Raw genomic sequence first — 5,201 nt, 5'->3', positions numbered from 1 at the left:
TATCTTATGCCCATGGAACTGCTTTTTTCCATCCCCAGAGGGTGTATTAAGGCATCAGGCCCATTAAAGAACTAACCTGAAAATTGCTGTGAAAATTGCATTGTTGCCAAAGGGTTGATTTCCTTTTGGAGCACAGGCTTTTGTAATGGAACAACTAGGCAAGCTCTAATGGTGCAAAGGTATCAAGGATCTGCTCTCTAACAGGTAAATACAAGACAATAAGATATAGCTAGTTAATTTTAAATAAATCAATCAATCAGTCCCTTCTAACAAACTCATGCAAGAGGTAAAATAACTTCCAGGTTCACAAATCAGGCAGATTACTCTTGTTACATTCGTAGCAAGAACAATGAATCACAGATTTCTTTTGGAGAGAGATGCCTACCAGTCCTTTCTTCTCTCATCACTCTTCTTTATTATCAGCATTTAAAATTAATACTTACTAAGAAAGAAATCATCTTCAGTGCAGCTCTCCCTGTAAGAGTAATACCACCTACTCCTTCATGGATGGCCATTCAACACAATAGTAATTTGAAACAAATTTTGAAACTATAATGTTGGTAGACTGGAAGGCCTTCTTAACAGCTAATAAACTGTTCTAAATGTTGTAGTTTCCATTTTTCAAAAGCTGAAAAAGTGTGAAGGATAAGTAGGTAGATCTGCTTTCAGTCACAGTTTACAGATTGAACAGAGGTACAAAGTATAGAGTGGGGAAATCTCAACCAAGGTTTAGTCCAGTGCAATAACAGAATCTTCTTGATTCCTCCTCATCTTGTTTTAGACCATACTGTCACCTGTGTACAAAATTGACCTTATTTCTAAAAATTGCAAAATAATTGGTGTTTCTGCTCCCACTCAGCTGTTTTGCATCTTTGGGGACAATAAATGTTATGTTCCTTATGCCCTCCCCTATCTAATGCTGAAATTTCACCAAGCCAGAGATGAGAGTTTGGGAACCAACATGGTCAAGAAGAGCTTCGGGGTACAGAATTCCTCAGGTTTGCAAGAGGGTGGCTGAGAGACTTGCTGTCTTCATACTAGAAAAACATTTTGAAGTAGTTAACTCTGGGCCCTTTAGCAGTTCCTGAAGTAGGTCAACACCCTTGCTTACCTGTAGATACAGCAGTTGTGAGGGGTGTTTCTGAGCAGAGCTTTGTGCAGCTGCTACCCATGCCCAGTCATGGCTTCAGAATTATAAACAACAAAGTTTCTGTGATGGATAATTAGACTTTCAAACCCCCTTGTCACAGAAGTAGAGAATTTCAAAGGGAGCAGGAAGCTCTAAGGCTGGGAAAAACAAAACCAACAGAACACTGCTTATACAAACATTTTGTATGGCTACCTTGAAAAACAGTTTGCTGAAATGATAAATATGGAAGTTTTATGGCACTGCAGCACAGCCACAGCAGGGGGTTGGTGTAACCTTAGTACAGAGTGAGCCCAGATAATTCCAGTGTTTCCGGAAGGAAATGAGCTAGAGCCTTAGCAAAACAGCAATCTGCTTAAATGTTTGGGGGGCAAAATTTTTTCTTCTGGTAAAGAGAAACTGTAAGGACATCGTTTGCATTGTTTAGTGGAATAGTTATTTTTGAGAAAAAAAAAATTCAGAGCTTTTGCTGGAAGATGTTTTTAAACACAAGTGCGGTCCAATGTTGCAGTTTTCTTAGATGTGCTTTTCCCTCTCTGTCCTTAACAGAGTCATAGTAAGGAGACAAAAGAAAATTTAGCCTGATTGCTGCTACTTCTCTATTTCTTGTGTCTTGGTTTTTGGGTGTCAGGCATTTAATAGTTACTGTGACTTCACTGTAGCTTCCTCATACACAGTGTGTGCTCCATCGTTTTTACATTTCACCTAGGAACTGATCTGTCTGGAAAGCTGCAGTAGGGAATGGGCTTTGTAGCCTACTTGGGGCACACACCCCCTTCAGCTCTGCCCCCCCAGAATACTGAGGGCAGTGCCACTGGGTTTGCATACTGGAGGTGGGAAACAAAATTGGTAAAGAGGTGTATGCACAGAGTGTCTAAAAGTCACTGCTAGGGTTACAGTCATAGTTCATGTTAAACTGTTGCCCACAATGCTACCAGAGAGGGCTGGGAAACAAGCAACGAGGCAGAGGAGCAAAAAAGATTTATCTAAGTTTGTTATTTTTCAGGATGCTTCTCAAATAAAGAAGAAGATAGCCAATTACAGGATAGTAAGAAAGAGGCAGGAAATGAAAACCTCTCACAATCATCCTAATTAGCTTACCACACCTTTGCTTGACTAATGTCCAGATGCAATTAAGGGATTACAGGCCAACTATTTTTTTTATTCCCAAACAGAAGAAAGGTTTTTTCCCCACACAGCATGAGCATCTCCCCACTGAACAGCAATAAAATGCCTTCAGCTCAGCAGTTCAGGACACTCGGCAAAAGCCAGGCAGCTTTGCCTGCTCCTGTGTGCAGTTTTATAGCCTGGGATACGGTTCCATACCCCTACAATAACAGTGTAACTCTGCTGTCAAAAGAGTCACAAGCAAATGCTGCAGCACAAAATGTGAATTAATTGACTTCAAAGTGCTGAGAAATTATTTTAACTTCTTTATTTGTTTATTTTTAGCTATAGAGACTGTTCTTTGGCTGAAGAATGGATTTTTGTGGCTTGCCTCGCCAGGCTGATGGTGATGTATGATGGGCAGGTTGTTGTCTCAGACACCAAGGGCAGCACTGGGGACTCCTGGTTTGGCTGCCCCTCTTCAGAGAAGGGTGCATGTTGATGGGAGAGGAAAAGGGCTTGGGGTGACAGGGCAGAAAGGCTGCTGCAGGAGGGTGTAACGCAAGAAAGAGGGAGCAGGAGCAGGGGTGGTAGGTGGTCAGTACCAGCTGGCAGCAACAGGACACCCACCTGCACTGTGAACTGAGAGAGCTGCTGAGTTGCAAATGCTGTTTGCCAACACTAATCCCATCGGGGTGACGAGCTCCTGCACTGCAGTATATGGAGTAAAAACAGTAGGTCACTTCATTGTACCACCCAACAGGGAGTTTTCAGCCTGGAAAGTGACACCAAAGTGCAGAAGGGTTGTCTAGGCAGGCTGTGAAACACCAGGAGGTAGAAAATGCACAGAAGAGGGGAAGGATTAAATGTCATAGAAGCTGGGAATTCATTCAAGAAGCCAGAGACTCAGGAGAGGAAGATTGAAGAGATGAAGGACACAGGGGTGAGGAAGCAGGAGCATTCAGGTGGAGAAGCCCAAATTTCATGTTCCTAAGTTGAAATCTTATAAGGTGGGTACCTCTATGAATTGTACCTCTCTGAACTACAGTCTGCTTGATATGATCCAAGATCAGTAAGAATTGCATTTTCAAGCTCTTCATCCCAAAGTGAGTGCTGTTCAGGCACACATAATGCCTGGCACAGACACATAATAGATGCTAAACAAAGATCAACAGGAAAACGTTATTAACAATGTTCTTCAGGAAACCCAGGGAGACTCTGCCAGAGAGATATCATGGGCTCAAGTTCTCTTAATAAGTAACTGTTTTATACATTCATCTCCATCAATTTATTAAAATATACCTAAAGAGTATTTTGGTTTCTTCCCCCTATTAGTATTCCAGAACCTTTTGTTAGAAACTGTAATCACCACCAAGTCACACACACACACACACACACACACACACACCTGTTTGCTCAAGGCAGCATTGTTCTTTTGTTTAAATATACCTTCTTGCTCCTTGTGTTTAATTCACTCTTGTATTTATAGAGCACAGTTGCATTCTTCCTTAGCCTTTATTCTGCTAGGACAAATAAATCAAGCTCTTCCAGTTTACTCCTGTATATTAGAGTGCCCGGTGCTAATCCCTCTAGCCATTCATTGCACCTGCTCCAGCTGAATCCATCTGTCTCCCAACATGGCTGACAAATATTGTAAAGACAACTCCAGGTGCAGCTTTACTAGTGCAACAGCATTAATATTTCCCCATCATTCTTGAAAAATTCCTCCCCAGAACACTCTGGAGTTGGCCCTCTCTTTTACTGAGCCACGTTACACCACAGCGGTAGCTCAAAGCCAATGTATGATTAACCAATGCACTCGGGGCTTTCTCTGTCTCCATGGCTTTCAATGGATAAGCATTTCTGGTATGAGCTGAGAGCTCATTACTAAGCCTCTAAGTTCATGACCCTGCACTCCTTCTCATTACTGCTATTCAAATTAGTGGTGTTTTCCAGTTTTTCCTGTAAAGTCCCACTCTCCGCTGTTTCGACACTAACCCTCGGCTTCGTGTCATCAGAAACAAGGAGAATGTGTCCTTCACATAACTTTGCTTATTGCCATAACTTTAACCTCAGTGTGATCATTTTTCAACCCATTGTTGTCAATGGACAATAAAATCCAGTTTCTCCTGTGTGACCTCTGTGTCACCTGTGTCCTGATGAATCATGATGATGCAGTGCCTATTGACAACAGCTGGATGTAGTCTGAGGAGCTGCAACTGCCCTTAACAAAAATTTGTAGTTTTGGTCCTCACCCTAGCCCAAATCTAGCTTGCTTTGAATATTAGGAGCAAAGAGAGCCCTGTTAAGATGAACGCTGTGCAAAGATATCAAGAAAAAAAACTGCTCCTCAAATGAGCCTGCATCTATTGTACATCTATCCAAAACCCTTCATAAAAACTACAACAACAACAAGAAAAAACACCCCAGTATAATAAGCTATTGTGAGCAAGAGCTGCCTTTTTGCTTTGTGTCCACAGCACTGGAAACATAAGAGCCTGAATGATCTACTCACAACTGCAAACAATGGAAACATGCTGAATCACTAAAACCAACCCTTCAATAGGCAAAATGCAGCCTTGTCACTAAGACAAACTGCTAATAGTAACAATGAGGCTTGGAACAGATTGTATGGAGCCAAACTGGCTCTCTTACTTCAGCTGAAGTTCATCCAAAGTTGAACAGGGAAGTCTCCAGATGGTCACTGCAACTTGGGCTAGAAGGAGGGGTCAGTGTGTTCCTTTCTGGTTCATACACAAAGCATAGGATTTTGTTCAGTGCTCAAAATTAAGACCTAACCCCAGAGGTGTGGACAGGATGAACCATGAAAGAAAATGGTATCACTTAAACAGGGAAGAAGCTTTTTTCTATTTAAGAAAAATATTGCAGTCATTACACTTTGGCGGTTACTCATTCAAAAACCAGGGGGGGAAGCACAATTCTGGGT

This window comes from Heliangelus exortis, chromosome 3 (assembly GCF_036169615.1).
Source record: "Heliangelus exortis chromosome 3, bHelExo1.hap1, whole genome shotgun sequence".
Taxonomy (NCBI): domain Eukaryota; kingdom Metazoa; phylum Chordata; class Aves; order Apodiformes; family Trochilidae; genus Heliangelus; species Heliangelus exortis.
This window is presented reverse-complemented; position numbering follows the sequence as displayed.